The sequence below is a fragment of the Dermochelys coriacea genome, chromosome 2 (genome assembly GCF_009764565.3).
Source record: "Dermochelys coriacea isolate rDerCor1 chromosome 2, rDerCor1.pri.v4, whole genome shotgun sequence".
In the NCBI taxonomy this organism is placed as follows: domain Eukaryota; kingdom Metazoa; phylum Chordata; order Testudines; family Dermochelyidae; genus Dermochelys; species Dermochelys coriacea.
The window spans coordinates 158,401,524-158,420,746 of NC_050069.1; the positions used below are offsets into that span (position 1 = coordinate 158,401,524).

The 19,223-nt window shown below is 43.0% G+C and overlaps 1 protein-coding gene across 1 annotated transcript in view; it reads left to right on the forward strand.

Moving 5' to 3' along the window:
• The first annotated feature begins 5,664 nt into the window (after positions 1-5,664).
• The window catches only part of PLEKHG4B (pleckstrin homology and RhoGEF domain containing G4B), a 168,166-nt gene continuing 154,607 nt past the window's right edge, over positions 5,665-19,223 (forward strand). The window contains exons 1-2 of the mRNA XM_043508576.1: positions 5,665-5,706; positions 10,696-10,762. The gene's annotated coding sequence lies outside the window, so the exon portion shown is untranslated. The remainder of the gene's footprint in view (positions 5,707-10,695; positions 10,763-19,223) is intronic.

Here is a 19,223-nt window from a genome sequence, read left to right on the forward strand (position 1 = left end):
TCTCAAACATGCACTGCACCAGTTGAGAAGAACATTAGTAACCTCCCGATACTTCAATGAACTTTTGAAGAATTTGAGCTTGCGGTATGATGAGCCTAAAAGAAATCTTTTCAACATGCTGGTCTTTGCTATGGTCTTAAAAAAATCAACATATACAATTTATACAAAGACAAAACCAGGAAAAAAATCTGAATTGCTTAAAGGCTGTTTTGTTTGACCTGCTTACATTTGTTCTACAAGATTTGCCATAGTAGTTGCCAGATTAAAATATACACTGGCTAATTCTTTTTAATATTATAGCCCACTACAGCATCCAAACTATGCTCAATTGTAGAACAAAGAACTATTATGTACTGCTTTTGTTAAAAATATTCAGCCCCTTGTTGTAGTTGTCAACTGGTCTTTTGGTAATGAATGAACCTAAATTGCTTTTTGTAATTAAATCTGTAGTCAAGTTGGGGAAACTGGCAGAAATATCTACTCCTTTTAACAATCTTTTGATACAGGTATATTCATGTTTAAGTTTTTAGAAAGGTTGTCCAAACAGTTTTGATAAAATACCTTTGATTTAAGCACAGAAATATATCTGTAATCACAGAACCTTTTAAGAACGATATCCAGAAGACTAAAGGACATATCTATGAAAAAAGAGTGCCGTAGTTTTAAAATAGGCTCAAAACTTTGTGTGTAAGTGAGTGGGTCTGATTCTGTACTGTTATATCCATTTTACATTGGTGTAACTTAACTGAAATTAATGGAATTGCACTGGCATAAAATGGGGCAAATGAAGTAGTGAATCAATCCAATTATCTTTTGCATGTGGTGTTTATCCCTGCATGGCACTATAAGTTACAGGTGTGCTCCATTTTACTGATGTGTCATCCATAATTCAAAACATTAACCCCTGGGAAAATGAAGAAGCAGGACAAATAGCTCAGTGGTTTGAGCATTAGCTTGCTAAACCCAGGGTTGTGAGTTCAATCCTTGAGGGGGCCATTTGGGGCAAAAATTGGGGATTGGTCCTGCTTTGAGCAGGGGGTTGGACTAGATGATCTCCTGAGGTCCCTTCCAACCCTGATATTCTATGATTCTATGATTTTACAGCAGGTTTCTAATTTGACTAATAGGTGTGTGGATTACAGTGGTACTGCATACTAGATTTTTAAATACTTAAATATCACCTGTTATGGAAGCTACATAACTTTATTTTGGGAAATAGCAGATGGTTTCACAAAATGTTTCTTATTGGAGAGAATAAATGTCAACTTTATCTAATTCTTTATTAAATGGTCTGTGTGGGCTTGCTTTTGTAGCTACTGCAAAAGATTAAAATGAATAAATAAGAGTTCTGGCTTTTCATTAGCACCAAATGCTGCTCATCTCACTCCCATTATTAGTCCCCCTTACTTAAGTTTGTATAATACAACATTTATACAATGAACAGATAACTTGCTGACAGAAGTACTCTACACATTAGTTTACTCACTTTCAATATTATATGTGAATGCTGTATGTACAGAGAAATTTTATTAGTACTATTGAAATGGAAATTTATCTATAAAATGGCTAAAATGTTGCATGCTAAATGTGATGGTATTACACGTAGTAATTTCTGGCCATGTGAATGAATGTAGCACTCTGGAGCGGGGTATATTTTTTGTTACATAGAAAGAAGGAAATCTGTGGTTGTGATTTTCTAAAACAGGAGTCATTAAGTTATGTTGACTGCTTCCGAGGTCAACGTATACTCCATCCTGATTGGTTTAGTAAAAATCAATACATTTTCTTTGAACTTATGGTGCAGAAAATCCAATAATATATACATACTGGAAGGGAATATGTAGAGCATGGGACTATGAATTGGCACGCATAGGGTTTTGTTCTGCTACTACCTTGCTCTGGACCTTTGGCAAGTTCCAATCTTTTCCCTTATTTTGCTTCTCTAACAATGGGAATAATACTCAGAAGAGTGTTGTGAAACATTAAGAATGTTTGAAAGGCTCTTTGAGCATTTTCTACACTTGAAACACTACAGCGGCACAGCTCCAGCATCGTAGTGCTTTGGTGGACACTCACTAGAGTGATGGGAGGATTCTCCCATTGACATATGTAATCTGCCTCCCTGAGAGGTGGTAGCTAGATCAGCAGAACAATTCTTATTCCAGTGGTTAGGTTGGCTTAACTATGTTGCTCAGAGGTGTGGATTTTTTTTTTATATCCTTGAGCAGCGTAGCTGAGTCGACTTAACTGTTGAGTGTAGATCTGGTCCTGAATGAAAGCTGCTATGTTAGTGCAAAATAATTGCTATTATGCATGTGTGTTTCATGGCAGGCTCATCAGAATGTTAAGACTTTTTTGGAGGGGTGGGGAATTCTTCATCCTCCACCCATTAACAATTTTGTTTTTAAAAATCAACATTACATCCTTAAGAAAATCCTGGCATAAATTGAAAGAGTTCTGGATAGTTCTGATTCATTATTTCAGATTAATTCCTCTGAGAGGAATAACAATTAATATAGGAATAATTTAGACCTGATCTGATTAGGACTATTTACGTAAGTGAAATAAGACAGCATGTAGAAGAGTTTGCTGATTTGGCCTATTAGACAGTAGATTCCTTGTACTTGTCTGCAGAGTATCAATTCATTGTGTTATAAGTAATAATAATTCAAATCCTTCATGCAAGACATGTCTACTTACAAGAATATTGAAAAAAGAAAAGGAGTACATGTGACACCTTAGAGACTAACAAATTTATTTGAGCATAAGCTTTTGTGAGCTACAGCTCACTTCATCGGATGCATCAAGCTTATGCTTAAATAAATGTGTTAATCTCTAAGGTGCCACAAGTACTCCTTTTCTTTTTGCAAATACAGACTAACATGACTGCTACTCTGAAACCTGTCAAGAATATTGAAGTTCCGCAACTGATGGACTATACACATCAAAATGATGTAAACATTATTACATCATGGGTAGGTGAAATAAAGTTGTATCTCATTTTGTGTGAGGTTCTGATTTAAGAAAAAACATTTAATTTTATTTTTAGCCTAAGATATCAGTTTTAATTGAGTGTCAAATGTCTGGATTTAAACAAAAGGGCACTTTTCCATTATTTGCATGCATTGGCTATTCTGAACTGATTGCAGAGCATGGGGAAAGAGGGGAATTAGAATAGAAACAAACAATATTATCTGTCTGTTTCTGCATCTCTTACTGTAGAAGCATTATAAAATTCTACCCTTATAAATCTAAACATGGAGACCATTGCAAGAGATGTGAAAGGAAAGTGGCTAAAACTGTCCCAATGAAAAATATCTTTGGTAGAAAGTTTCTAACAGTGGAAAGGAGATGGACTTTGAATAGGTAAAACTAGCAAGCCACCAAACTGTGCTTGATTTCTTTGTACCTAATGGAAGTTATGATAGCGATAGCTACTGTGTTGTGGATGAAATAAAGTAATCACTTTTTCACATGGCAAAAACAGCAATTTGGACTACAACTTAGCCTGGGATCTCTTCTGAAAAGAGGAACAATTTACAATAAATTAAAATGTTTCTAGTACATCCAACCAAGGCTTAGTTGAGCTATGTCTTGCTACAGATAAGTCTCATTTCATGTAAAATTATAAGATAATGCTTTAGCCACTCAACCACTTAAAGCAGGACTTTAAAATAAAGCAGTTGGTTTTATTGTATTCAAAATGTACCATCTTAAAAATGTGTAAATAGTGATACAATTATGACTTGTTCATTCTTCAAAAGCAAATCAGTTTTATTGTTTATAAGAACACACTTTCTAAGTTGTGCTATGGGTGGGTGAGATTCACACTGAACCGCAGATGGAAAAAACTCATGTATGAGACCATCTATTATGGTTTCATCTGATATTTTGGTCTGCTGTAAAGAGGAAAAAAAAAGACTGAGACTTTTTCTGTTGAAGAAGGTTATTTGGTTTTCATTTCTGATTACAAGAATCCAATGAAGAAATGACAAGACAATTATAGGGTTTAACTCTTCACAAGTGTCAGTAGACAAGAATGTGTTACAGCTGGAAATTTTCCCTGTAGGCACAGGTACCATATAGGTGTGTCTGTAAGCCGTATTTCCAGTGCACTTTAAAGGGAACACAATCTGACACGTTTTTTTCTTAAAAATAAAGTATTTTCATTATTAAAGAGAAAATTAAATTTAAAATTAAAATTGAGCACTATTATGATGGCAAATACCAATGTTGTAGCTAAGAAGTAAACAAACACTTCTTCTTAGGTTTCATATACACTTAAAAATGAGATAGACCTAGTTGTGTCCCTGTGCAAAATTTTGTGCCTTGAACACCATAGCTGGGCCAGCCTGACCTCTGGTGTAGACTCCTACCTAGCTACTGCCACGTCTGGAGGTGGAAGAACCTCTTGTTGATGTAGAAAGGATCTCCCCAGGGGTTCTTAACTTTTTTCTTTCTGAGCTCCCTCCCCCTCCCCCACACACACACCCTACCAATGTGCTATAAAAACTCCAGGGCCCAGCGGAGTTGGGGGGACTCGGGACTCCAACCACCAGAGTGGGAAGGGCAGCCTCAGGCATAGGCATGGTTTGACTTCTATTTTGGGGGCAGGGTCCGGTGGGACTCGGGGAGAAAGCACCGCCTCCACCCCCGACTCACCTCAGCAGGCCACCAGCCTGTCTGGGTTTTTGCGGGGAGGGTGCAACCAAAAATCATGACTCAAAGCAGGAGGCTCAGCTCAGAAAGTTTGAAAACCACTCAGGGTGCAGGCAGGGGATAGCTAGGGGCTGTGTACAGAGAGGACCTCTTCCTCATGCCCCTCCCCCCGGCCGCCCACAGTTGCTGCTCCCTGAGGGCTCTGCTGGCCCTGGAGCTGGGTCCTCCCACCTGGGTGGCACTTACCAGCTGCGTCAAACGGACCTGGTTGCTGAGGAGCAGCCCCAGCCCCAGGCATCAGCAGGAGACAGGTGAGCGCTGCAGTTGCCTGCTCCAAAGCACCATCCAGAACAGCTGCTGCCCCGCACTGCCCGGCTCCAGCTTTCAGCCTCTAACCTGGCCAGGGCCTCTGGGGGAGAGAAAGGGGGGGGGTGGAGCTGCCCCTCGGATTGCCCCACTCTGGCAGTGCAGTTTGGGGGGGCAACACCCCTGTATCCCCCCCAATCTCTGCCCATGGGCTCAGGGTTCCAGCCCCGCAGGGAGCACCAGGGCTCCTCTGAAATGGCTCATGGCCCCCTGGGGGGCTGCGGACCCCCAGTTGAGAACCACTGGTCTAACCTGCAGTGCAGAAGCAGCAGCAGCATAGCTGCAGTTCTGTACACGTGCTGCTGTCATGTAGACATGGGCTTAGTTGTTCCTAACTTTCTAAAAATAATTAATTTGGAGTTGAAATTTCTCGGTCTTGCTTTCAGCTCCAAAATTTTATTTGAGGGGGAAATTTTGATAAAATCCAGTCACTACTTTTTTAGTTATCCAAGTTTTTTAAAAAATAGTGTTCCACTTCAGAAACATCATTCAGATTCTCTTTTCATTCAGCTAACTTAAAAACTGATTGGGTTTTAAAGGCTTGAACTTTGGGTCCTGTTTTTGAAGCACTGAGTGCCCTGAGCAGCCTGTTAGGCTTCCATCTTCAGTGGAAGATGATGGTTCTCTGAATCTTGCAGCTGGGACTCCACTTCTCCCATGATTGTGTACATACAGATGTCAGTGAGTACAGGTCACTATGAACATGTGAAAACCAAAAACATTAGATTGAAATAGTATGTGTCACATTAATTTTCCTAACACAATAAGGACGAATGCTTTCATATAGTCAGAAGTGACTTGTTTATCTACTCCCTTGCACCTTTGTGTAGTCACTTACACCTTTACCAAGTGAATGTACAAAGCTACCATTCTGATTAGATGGTATTGTACATTCATTTGATATTCATTTTACACAAGTATACAATGTGCAAGCAGGTAGAGAATTAAACTCAATGACTTGGATCCAGATTCTGGACTTCTCGTTCAGGCAAAATTGCCATTGACTGCAGTGGAAGTTTTACCTGAGTAAGAAGGCCATTCTTTCGCTTATGTAAGAGAGTGTGTGAATTTGAAAATGGAAACTCTTGTACCCTTTTCAGTCCTTCCTTTTCATTTTATGCTTTTTTGGAGGGCTGTCTGTGAGCATGCACTTTCCGTAATTGAACATGTCCCTCAGAGGATGTGAAACTTGAAATAGGCATGCTTATAGGTCCCCTTCTGATGACAGCTGGAAGGTTAAGACTCTTAAAATTACATTGATGGGAGGAAAATTCACAACCTATTTTCAGGACCTGAGCTCACTATTATCTCTGTAAATAGGAGGCAAACACTTTTTATCGAATTGGCTACAAACTATATGGTTTATACTCAAGGGGATTTAGAGGTCTAGGTGGTGGACAAGGGGTGCTAATCCCAGCTCAGGAGAGGGGGTGCAAAAGTGCTTTCAAGCTCTTGGCACCAGTCAAATCCCTGGGTGTAAGTGAGAGCAGAAGGTAAGGCCTGTTTATGGAGAATTCTGACAAGTCATCAGATCTGAATGTATGCTCTGCCTTACCTGCTGACGTTCTTAGAAAAGTGGGAGTAGGGCATCATATAAATTGAAACACTAAATAAAAGGGCTGTATGTTTTAGACCCATCTGTAGTTAAATGAGGGGACTGTTCCTTGCTGTGCAACTGAATCATTCCTCCCTCCTCCAACAGACAGGCAGACGGGGCCCCCCATGCACACTGCTCCCCTGCACCACACAAAAGTCAGTGTTTGCCACTTTCATGGCACCAGCTCTCCTTTTTCCTGTGAGCCAATGGAGGTTTCACCTTAGGGGTGAGAGATCATCTCTCTCAGCGCTGCAGAGATGAGGCAGAAATTGCTATACAGCACAAGTTTGTGTTACCTGTCCACAGAGCCTCCCCACGCTGAGGGGTCTTGAATGCAGGGACGATCTGGAAGCTTGACTCATTAGAGCTGAGCTGCCAGAGAGTAGGAAGAGGATGTGCCAAGATTCTCAGAGTGGCACAGAGGCAAAGGATTGCTGCAGTTATGGGCCTTGTTTCCTGTGGATCTGTGGGGACTTGAAGCAGAGCCACATCTCATTTCAAACCAAGCCCCTTCGTAGAGCGATTTAGGGGAAGCTCTATAAGAAGAGCTTAAAGGAGTTTTTTCCTCCCAGCAAACTCCTTACAAGGGGTATTTCTGAGGCCAGAATGATGTGGATCTGTTTTGAAAAATCTCCATTAGCTACATGCCTAGTGGCAGTTGTAACATTTCCCTCTTGGATGGGTGAGATCAATATGTACAGCCCACTGCTTCAGAAAATGCTCAGCTCAGAGTGATCGACCCCTGAGGGCCCCTTTTCGACCTTAGTCAAAGTTTGGGGTGCTGGGGGTGTTCCAGTTGGGAGTAGAAATTGGGGAAAGGTATTCCTTTGATGCGGTGGTGTTTATTTACAAAGTCCCATGTCTCCGAATGCAGAGGGAGTCAAATAGCAGGTAACAACTCCTTTTGCTTTCGGCCCCAAGAGCACTCTTTTCAGCCTGCACCGCTGCCCCAAAAAACTCTTTCCAAGTTTCTTCCTGAGTCAGCCATGGCAGTGCTTTCAGCTGCTCCTTCAACCTTGCTCTTTTCCAGCTTTCCTGTATATTCTCCCCTATTTTCCCCTCCCGCCCCCGGCCACACCACCCAGTCCAACCCTCGGCCTACCAAGTGCTAGTTTCTGCGCAGGCTCTACTAGGCTTTGCTTTAGGTGTCGCTGCCATGCTGTCTGGAGTGACTCATGACTGGGAGTGCTAACCTCAGGGCAAACTGTCAAAAAGCAGGGCAGACACCCCAAACTGGTGATATGTTCTGTAATTAGATTTCACCAACCTTGTACCTAATGTGAACTCGTGGATCTCTGTAACAGTCTTACCATGAAGTCACAGTGTGCCCCTTTGGCATTCCCATCTATTCTGCCACCCAGGCTAGCAGGACTTAGTGATAGTTGGTTGCCATACATCAAAGATCACAAAATATTCAGGTTGCTCCCTGTCCCAAGAAACCAGTCACTTCCCCCAGATCAATTTGTACCTCAGATCTCTCACCAAAGACAACACTTCTAGCTAAACCCATAGTTAACTAAAGAATTATTAACTAGGAAAAAACGAGTGTTATTTACAGGATAAAGCAGGCAACATATATACTCAAATAAGTTTAGTCTGTGGTTCAAAAAGGTGACAGATGTAGCAATCTGTCAGCACTGAATGTCTAACCCAGATTGACCTGGGGAATCACTGATTTTGTTTCCTAGCTCCAGCCCTGTGAGACTCAAAACAGTAGAGAGAGAGCGAGGGAGTTTTCTTGTGTCCGTGTTGTATCCCCTTCTTCCAGCGCTTAAGCTAATGGGATGGGCTTTCTTGCACGTAGCACCTTAATGAGCGTGGGGGGGCCATTAACCCAGTCTTTGTATCATGATGTTCCACAATCGTCCACTTTGTTTGGATAATCCTTGATAGGTGGGGGAACCACTCTTCCTGCCAGGGTTCACAAGTTCAGAGCAGGCATTTTTAGAGTTACGAAGCAAAACGTACATATTACAATATAACATGGGATACAGACATTACCAGTAATACACGTATAACCTTTGGGTGGGCTACAGTTTACTTCACTGCCTGCATGAAATCTGAGCCCAGCTACAGGGAATCTATTAAGCATACCCAAAACTACCACACCCAATTCCAGAAACTTTTGGATATGGAGTGTTAATTGTGCATCTGCCTAGCAACAGTGACCCAGACACAACTCATTCCTACTCCCCACCCCTAGATCTCTTAAAGAGATCCCCCTTTTAGGCACATGGATCACACATGCAGCAACTTACAAGCATTTTATAGCGTCTAAACACATCCTTACAAGTCTAACACCTATCTTGAACAATAACAACATATAGGTAATCTGGTCTGGTTTCCAGCTATGAATTTGTCAGTGCCTAGCTGATGCCTGCAGCCTTGGCAAGAGCTGGCACCTGGTCTATCAGCATCACAGTCACCCCTTAACTGCTTCTTACAGCCATCTTAAATAGGGGGTTCACACATCCATTTGAACAAGGTTTGCCAAAGAACAAGGGCAAATCCCTTCCCCTTGTGAAGCTCCTGCTCACAATAGGTCTCTGTCCTGCAGGTCTCATTCTGGCAAAACTCTCACTGACTTCAGTCAAACTTTTGTCTGAGTAAGGCCTGCAGGATGAGGGCCATTATAAGTAGCTCATAAATGTGCTGAGTAAAGGAGTTCACGGATCACAGGCAAGTGCTCTTTGCACTGAATCATACCCATTTTGTCATTTTTCTGCATAAAAACATATTTGTATAAATAAGGCTAAAAAGAAGCAGAAGTTGAAAAGTTTTAAAATTATTAGCACTCTGTGGGGACAGCAAGTATGGTTGCATTCCAGATAAGAATGCAACTCATGTTGCTGTCAGCTGATTTCTGGATGTTGACCGTAAGGTTGCCAACTTTGTATTTGCAGAAAACTGAACATCCTTGTACTGCCCCTTCTACGAGGCCAAACCCCCACTCACTCCATCCCCCCTCCCTCCGTCGCTCACTCCCCCCCACCTCGCTCGCTCACTCATTCATTTTCCCCAGGCTGGGGTGCGACAGGGGGTGAGGGCTCTGGCTGAGGGTGTGGGCTCTGGGGTCAGGCCAGGGATGAGGGGTTTGGGTACAGGAGAAGGCTCCAGGCTGGGGCAGAGGGTTGGGGTGTGGGAGGGGACTCCAGGCTGAGTGAGGGGGTTGTGGTATGTTGTGGGGAGGGGGAGGAGTGGGCTCTGGGCTGGGGATGCAAGTTCTGGGTTCGGGCCAGAAATGAGAGGTTCAGGGTATGGGAGGGAGATCTGGGCTGGGGCAGGGGGTTGGAGTGCTGGAAGGGTGAGGGTTTCAGCTGGGGGTGCAGGCTCTGGGGTGGGGTTTGGGGTGGAGGAGGGGGCTCAGGGCAGGGGCTTGGGGTTCATGAGGGGCTTCAGGGTGCAGGCTCTGGGTGGCGCTCACCTCAGGTGGCTCCCGGAAGAAGTTACATCTTCCTCCTGCTCCTAAGCAGAGGCGCCACCACGTGGCTTTGCGCGCTGCTTGCACCTACAGGCACCACTCCCTCAGCTCCCTTGGCCACCGTCCCGGCAAATGGGAGCTGCTGAGCTGCACTGGAGGCAGGGGTAGCGTGCAGAGCCTGGGTTCCTCTGCCTAGGAGCCAGAAGGAGATGTCGGTAGCTTCCCAGGAGTTGCGTAGATCTGGGTCGGGAGCCTGCCTGCTCTGCCAACTGGACTTGCAGTGCTGACCAGAGCTGCCAGGGTCCCTTTTTGGCTGGGCGTTCCAGTCGAAAACTGGACCCCGTCAACCCTAGTCGACTGGCTCTGAAACAAGTTGTGTCTAGGCCTCATTGGCAGAAGGGATAACTACCATGAAATGGATGGGACCTTCTAGGCTGTGGATTAAATGTTTGAAGTCATAATATAGAAGTAGGCCATCTCCTTGTCAGAAAAAGGCTCTTTTGGAGATACAAGTGGTATATTCTGAAAATATTTTTGAATAGCTAAAAGGAATTTTATCCAGATTATTTTTGATGCTTTGAGGGTCTTCCTGGTTGGTATCACTGTCCAGTCCAAGTCATTTGCTTCTGTCTGGTTTTTCCTCTTGTTTTAGCCTGAAGCTTCAAACAAAATCAGTTTCAGACAGTTTGTGGGAGAGAGCATCCAGCTGAATTCCAAAGGTAAGAGGATGAATCGTATAAGAATTAGGTTTTTTTTTTTATATTGTCCTTCTTGTGTTCCTGAAATGTGCCCAGGCATAGGAGAAGGAAATACTCCATCTTATGCTCTGCTGCAAAGTTATAGCTTCTTTATGAATATGCAAGTAAACAAGATTATTTTTTCCTCTAATAAGCTTACAGCCTGGAGCTTCAAAGATAGGATCCCCACCTAGTTCCTCGATTTTAGTGTAATTGTCTAAAATGAACAGTATCGCAAAAATGTGACAAGACAAAAGTAGGAATAGCTTCTAAATATCCTCTACGCTGCCTGGAGAAATATATCAGACTTGACCTGGAAGGGACCACCTTCTTAGTACAGTTAAGGTAGTTCAGTCTTCTCTGTCCATCCAGTCCTTGGCCTCTTTTCTGAGGCTGCCATAGGGAGTGGTAAGTGTGACCTGGACATCTGCCCACTAAGAAGTGGACTGAAACTACCCATTAGATTCACCTAGTACACCAGGTAACCATTAGATAGCAATAATTTTTGTTTGTTAGATTAACATTGTGAATATTCTGGCTGCTGTAATCTGTTAGGTTCTTCACTATAGGAAATAGCATGGCAGTTTCTTGGAAATAAACACAATACAAATTTCTCTGTCTAAATCCAAAAGTGTGAAAATAAGATGTTGTCAAAAGGTAGTATGAGCCTGGATGTGTTTACATATGTGTGAACTCTAACTGCACATATTCATGTGCTCACACAGAGAGAGTGTGTTTTAGAATAACTTAGTCTGTGCATATTTTTCAAGGGAGGTATATTTCTTGGGGTTTTTTTACCTGAGCTTTTCTTGACATCAAGTCCCCTTTTTCTTTTACAAAACTGATTGGTGGTAACGTTTGATTGGCTATGTATGGCTGCAGGACTAGAAATGAAATAGAACTTGAAAGGTGACTTGCAAATTAATTCGAGTCTTGGAAAATCAGATGTTTATTTAAAGTGTTAACCTTTTTTGCATTTTCCAGTTCTGAAAACTGTTGCCAAAAATGTATTGATTCTGAATCTCTGACATACCTGCAGCAGAAGCCCACAACACTATGAGCCCTGAGTTTTAGAGAGAAATCAGGGGCAGTAGAAACCTAAAAGAAAAATACTGAGGACCGCATGGGAACATTAAGAAAACAATAAACAGAGAAATAAGAGAAGCTAATAAAAGAGATTAGCAAGAGATTTAGTAAAAACATGTCACTACTAGAGACAGAAGGGAGGGACAAAAACCCACGGTATTTACTTTTTGGGCACTCCACATCTCAGGCTTTTACAAATGTGTTTGAAATTGTTCTGACTACTTTAAAACAAGTGGAATTTTGGAATAGCCAGTGTATCATAGTACTTTATTAAAGTCCTTTATTAAAGCAAAAATTCCTGTTTAAGGGCTAGCTTGTGGTTTCAGACACAGCTTTGAGGAAGGGATGCATAACTCAGGAGGCGCGCTGGAAGGCATAGTGATTCAGTGACACACATCTGAACTGCAGTTACTCCCCTGCATCCTCCTTGCTCCCAGGGTAGGAATTTACTGCTGGCCTATTTCAGCAGTAAATCACTCGCTGCCCTGCCAACCTCTCCACAGAATAGGACGGTGGAGCCATTTCCTCATCTGTTTGCTCTGAGGGAACAGGCAGGTGAGTAGCCTGAATTGCTCCTGTGTGTCTAGACTTAAGATCCGGGCAGCCTGCATAAAAGGCTCTAGCTTCCTTCTGTGGATGTGTAGTCCAGGTCACTAACCCGCAATTAGTGATGAGACTGAGTCACAAAATTCCAATTCTACTCCAGGGGTTGGATAACGCCCTTTCCACAGTAAAACCTGCAGGAAGGGGCAAAGAGAAAGGAAAGCTCAATACAATTCTCATCTTATCTTTGAATTTCTTGACTTTTTTGTGCATCAGTGCTTTACTATATTGTTATAATAATATTTTTGTATTTAATTTTCTCATATTGTTTTCAAAAAGTATTTGATGAGTGTGTGCTCATGTCACTGCACTCTCACACCTCCCTTTCCAGGTATTTCCTGATCTCTGTGACATGCATGAGTGGCATTTCTGATGGTCAACGTTGAGATCTTCAGATGTGCTTTGGCTATTGTGGGGAAACTGGTTAGATTTTGCATTCTGTGGGCCAGATTTTAATATCAATGAGTAAATCTGGAGTGCCTCTGGTTTAAGGCAACAGGGTTTCTCCTGATTTACATCAGTGTAACTAAGATGAGAATTTGGCCCTAAAAATCAAGGTGAGTAAATAGTGAAGGAAATAAAGGGCTCTCCTGTCCCTTTCCTATTCTGGAACCAATGAAACAACTCGCTATTGCATGGTGAGAAAAGAAAACTGGCCTCAGTCATTCATTTCACAAATCCAAATAAACCTCAGGATTTTCTTGTTTAGTTCTCATTCGTGGGAGAGCATGAAAACACTTGTAATTTTCATCTGAATGCCACTGTGGTTTCAGATTTGTTTGTTTAGTCAGAGAACTGCTCTAGTAGATCACTCTAGTTACAGTGTGTATGGTAATACCCATTGTTTCATGTTCTCTGTGTATATAAATCTCCCCACTGTATTTTCCACTGAATGCATCCGATGAAGTGAGCTGTAGCTCATGAAAGCTTATGCTCAAATAAATTTGTTGGTGTCTAAGGTGCCATAAGTCCTCCTTTTCTTTTTGTGAATACAGACTAACACGGCTGCTACTCTGAAACCTGTCTAGTAGATAAGTGTCAAGTCTGAAACAAGGTCCTTTTCAGCTTTTAAGAAATAATGCCATTTTCTACTCCGTTACTCTAGTTATTTAACTGGCTCAGTTTTGCACTTTAGGGCACATTGTTGAAATAATTAAACAATCCATTATAGGAGAGCTGCACTGATTGGTTCTAATACCTTTGATAGTTAACTGAAGATTTATTAATTAAGAATATATATTCAAAAGTTTTTAGATATAGCTCTCACTTTTCTCTATAATGGGGAATGGTCCCGATGTCATTCACTAAAAGATGCTGGTTTAGTCATTCTTCGGGATTTTAAGGATTTAGATTAGGACATAAAGGGTCTGATTCTCTTCTGATCATGGTGTAAATCAGGAGCAACATCAGGGAAGACAATGGTATTACTGGTGTAAAAGCAATGTGAGAGGAGAATCAAATCTAAAGAATACAGTTCTCATTTGAATCTGACAATTTTAGTTGGGATTAATTTAACAGTGGCTTAAGTGTAACTTCCCTCGTGTGCAATCGGTATTGAGAGGGGTTATTTATGGATCTAAATTGTTGGCCATTCCTGCCGGCCTGTAGCCACATCACGCGAACTGTGATCTCATTAGATTATGTTTGCGCAGAGCACTTAACATGCAAAGTACTATACAGATACTAAATGTTTTTATATTACCATGTTGTTTAAACATGATCAGGGCAACTTAGTAATTGGACAGGATCATGAAGACCTAGAAGGAAAATGGTGGTGGTGGGTTAGTAGCTAATGCTTTCCCTTCTGATGCAGTATTGAACCAATATCCCCAGCATGATCCTATGGGCTTTGTGAAAAAGGAGGTGCTATATCTTGATAAACCTTTAACCCTGAATATGTATGATTATTAAAGATCCCATGGAACTTTTTCACAAGGCCACATATGTTAGTTCTGGTGTCCTGGCAAAAATTCACTTCAAATTCCCCATGCAGTTTCAAATGGCTATTGTCTTTCAATTTCCTGCCTAAAACTTGAATAGTGTTGCTGTGTGCTGTAAGTGCATATGAGCTGCTGTGCTTTGCTCTGATGGTGTGCAGCTTATAAAATTAATCTGTCTTTTCGTCTTTACAAAAAACTTTTAGAGTCGAACAAATAATTAAACTCTGGGCTTTTGCCTATAGCCATAAAGTTTCATTGTCTCCCTGACTTTGCATGGCTAGTAGTTATGCAGAGTAGATGAGGGTGTGGCCTAAAAGATGCCATGGCTAGGCATCTACAGGATTTGGGGCAGGATTTCCTGCAGATTCTTGCTAGGCAGATGGAGGAACTGTCGCTTCCATGCTCTCATCCCCAGTACAGTCGATTAGCTAAAGGCCATGCTGCCCTAGGATACCAGGCTGCCGGATGTGTGCTGTGACCTCACCAAGGGGATTCCCAGACAGGAAGAATGAATTAATACTGCTTTGAGTAATGTTCCTTTACCTCTCTTTTTTGCAGTGGATGGGAGAACATGCCCTTTAGTGTCCGCAGCTGCTTCTCTCAATCCCTGACCCCTCCTCCTTTCAGACCATGCAGATATTCTGAGAAGTGATTTAAGGCAGCCATGCAGAGGGTAGAACATTACAATTCTCCCCCCCCACCCAATCTCTATAACTCCCATAGATGTGACTCCTCCGTCTAACACAGGGTGGAATAAAACATAGAGATCACAGTTGGCAAAGTCAATATATAAAGGTTTTAGGATCAGATTTGGAAGAAAGGTTGTGTGTAAATCCATGCCTATGATAATTACTGTAATATTCTAATTAGGGTTGAAAAATCTCTCTTAAGGTTGTATATGCTGTGATGTGTTATTGCAAGAGATACTTATTTACAATACATTGAATGCCATCTAAAAATCAAATTATTTAGTTAGAGATGGGCTGAAATTTAGACACCATATCAGCCAGCCAGGGTGGAAAACATTTTTCAGCCCACCCCACTCCCAGTGATTGTGGGGACAGGGTGTCAGCCATTCAGAGCAGAAGAAGGAGGTTTAAAAAAAAGCTGATTTGGTGCAGCCGTACGGCACCTCCTGGAAACTCGTGCCCAAGGCAACCACCCTACTTGCCTGTCCGTAGAACCAGCCCTGAGTATCCGTCAAGTAGACATGATCAGGTTACTCTTTCAGAGGAACTGAGCAGTTGGTTTAATTTCTTGATTAAAAGACTGACTAAACTGAATAATTATTTGTACCATGTAAGTTTTGATTTTCTTAAAATAAAGTTCAAGGTTTACCTAAAGATGAAGTCCTTAAATCCATACACTGCAAGCTATTGGTCTCAAATCCTGTAGCTGTTCTGTTGAAGAAGATGTGACATTCCACAGTTGGCTGTGGATATTAACACACACAGTGGCCATGCAGAGATTGCCATGGTGAATAAATAATCAACCCATTACATAAAGGCCATTTTTGCAGCAGGGGAGTGTTTGTCGAGGTATCTGTATGCTCACATCTCAACTGTTTTTTCTAACAAGAGTTAGCGAATTGAGAGAACTGAATAAGTTTGTGCTTTTTGGGAAAGGGAAGCTTTGAGGTATGCATACAATCACAGTATTGTGTAAAACCATTGTGGGTAAATGTAACCAACAACTAAAATTAAAATAATCTCGGGACCAAATTAAAAATGTAAATACCATTTTAAAAGTTAACCGTTTAAACTATTAACATTTTTGTTTAAACGGGGCCGGTGTGGCTGGGGCTGGGTCTGGGGCTGCTGCGACTGGCTGGAGCTGCTTTGGAGGCTGCAGTAGCTCCATGTTGCCTTGACCAGACCCTGCTGCAGAGCTGCCAAAGGCCCCTGTGGAGACCAGGAATGGACGGCTGCAAGAAAAGGAGGAGAGCAGCTGCACCTATGATTTAAAAAGCTGACCCTTGCTGTGATTTTTGGAGGGGGCTGAGGTCGCAGTTGGAGGTGACCCAGGGAGCAGACTTGGTGGCGTCCACCCCCAAGGCTGCATAATCCACCAGCCAGTCACAGGGCCCTGGGTTGGAATCCTGTGGAGCAGGGAGGGCCCAGGTTCCCTTATCCCTGGCCCCAGACGCTCACCACCTGCCTCAGATACCGAATCTCCCTCCCTCACGCTCCCAAAACAAAATATTTTGAAATTGAAGTTCTTGCCAGTTTCATCATTGCCCTGGAATGTCAGTTTTACTGAGCAGCTGTCTGGGCTCCCAGGGATGTGCAGCTCCTGGGCAGACCCATCATGCAGATTGCCCCAGTGCTAGGGACCCCAGAGCTTCCAGACTCTTAGACTCGCTTCCTCCCCTGGTCTGGGACTGCCCAGGAAGTCCGTATAGTGAAGCTGCCCCAGAGCTGCAGACGGGGATCTAGTCCCAGGATTTCTGGGCTCCCAGCTGAACATCAGGGAACCTGGAAGCTCTGAGAGCTTCAGCTTGAGCCAGGGTTCTCAGGGTGTCTGGGCTCCCTGCTGCAGTTACAGGAACCAAGCCACGGATAGAGCAAGGGCACCCTGGGGCTTTCTGGCTTCCAACTCGAAGCCGAGACCCTGGAAGCTCTGGCATGGCAGGGCTGTCTTGGAGCCCCAGCTGGAGCCTGGGCTTTCAGAGTTCTAGGCTACCTGCTCTTCAATAGGGAGTCTGGCAACCCCATCAGGCTGGGCTCCAGCCTGGAACACGGCTGCCCAGTGAGTTTCCAGCGGACGTCTGCCTGTGTTTTGTTGAATCTGTAATATATTTGCAGAAACATTTTACTTAATTGAACTGGTATTTTTCTCATCAAACTACTCTCCTATCCTGAATAAGATCATTCATAAATTGGTAATGAGCTGTTTCCAGCAGTATCTGACCTTCCCTGGTATCTCAGACCTTTCCCTGTGAGACCTTGCACCAGAACACAGTATGGAAAGAGTCCTGACTAACAGATGGAAGATCTCCTTCTGGCTAGGGACAGAGATGAATGTTGATGCGACTTGATTTATTGTCTGGCCTTGAAACTGTTGATCATAAGGTGCTGCTGATCTATCTGAGAGATCTGGCAGATATGGACAGGCCTGATACAAAATCTCAATGCGCAGTCCTATCTGACAGATCCTAAAGGGTTATGATGGGCAACCGCTCCTCCTGTCTGGGGTGTCATATGGGAGAGTCTGTAGAGCCTTCAATCTCTCTCTTCCTATTCAACCTCTATTTGAAATTGCTAAGAGCGTTAGTGCCGAATGAAGAGTATAGCCTACAATGACAGACATAGACTGATGGCACAAACCTCTAAGTGTCCCTTAAATTCTGGTCAGAAAGTGTTTTTTTGCAGGTATCCCAGGAAGAAATAGTAGCCTGAATGAAAGACAACTGGCTCAACTGTAGTCCAGGAAAGACTGGGATACAGTTGATAAGAAGGTGGAAGAAGCATTTTGCAGCGCTGGCTAGTACTGCAGACTCGCTCTCAAATGACAGCATGTGCCCACCACTGATCAAAGCTGTGTACAGTGTCAGAATCCTGCTAATCTCATTGCTCCTGTCTAGCTGTCACCCCCAGTGTCTTTCTTCCTCAGCTAGCAAGGAAACACTCCTTTCCTCTCAGGTGAAGAATTGCACCTGATCCCTTCATTTACCTTCTGGATGAACTGTCACAACTTACTCCAAAACCAGAAGTGAAGGCTGTGAAGAGGCACTTTATCCAATTTATGGCAGTCTGCCTCCTAGGGGTATGGAAGAGTATAACTGGTGCTCTGCATTGGCTCTCCATTCATTGCAAGTTCATTTCAAGACACTGGCCCTGGTCTTGAAGGCTATTAGCCTAGGAACCCTCTTCTCCCTTCATTCTGTGCCACAGAAACTGTACAGCAGGCTCACTACAGCTAGCAGAACCTCTGGGTTAGGCTAGAGGGAAGCAAGAATGGAGCTTTCTCAACCCAAGCTATCAAAATCCCCTGCCAACTAAAATAGGGTAAGTCCAGTCCTGCTACGTTCACAGCATGCTGCAAAACTCTCATCTTGCTGAAGATGTTCCCCAAATAACATTGTGAAGGAGACCCAGGCAGCGCTCTCCTGGAAAACAGCAATCAACAGCCAGAACAAGAGAGTGAGTAGTATTAGGATCCTAACTTTGGAGAGAACTTGTTGTGATTCTTTGTAAACTGTCCTTCAGGCCTACCTGCTATAGGGAGAAAATACAGTTTTTGTTCCCTACTGCACAACTGAGAATTGTCCAGAGCATTCTGGGACAATGGGGATGAGGGCAGCTAGTTACCACTGCAGCAGTGTGGGGGCTAGGAAAGGAAACATTGCCAGGGATCTGATCCCAGAGGAATTGGACACCTTTTATAGTTTCACTAGAACTAGCCTGAACACTGGGACAGTGGCTGGAAACTGGGCTGTCAGTGTGAAACTGGTGTAAGGGATATGGTGTATCAAATCCAAAGTTTCAAACTTCAAAAATAAAATGGGGGATGTTTTGTTTGGATAGTGAACATGACCTGTCTTAAAGCAGAGATGCTTAGAACCCCTTTGAACTCCACTTATTGTTAGGGTCAGTAACATTATAGGAGTTATGAGGAGCGTATCTGATTTGGCCAGCTAGAACATATTCAAGAATAAAGCATAATTCTCCCTACTGGGCTGAAACTAGTATGTGAAATTTACATTTGCCCCTCCTTTGGAAATGTTCAACATGTAAAGAATGAGATGCATGAGCCTTAGGACCCGTTCTGGTCTACACTATGCACCTAATGTTGTGCATGGTCTTGAGTGAATG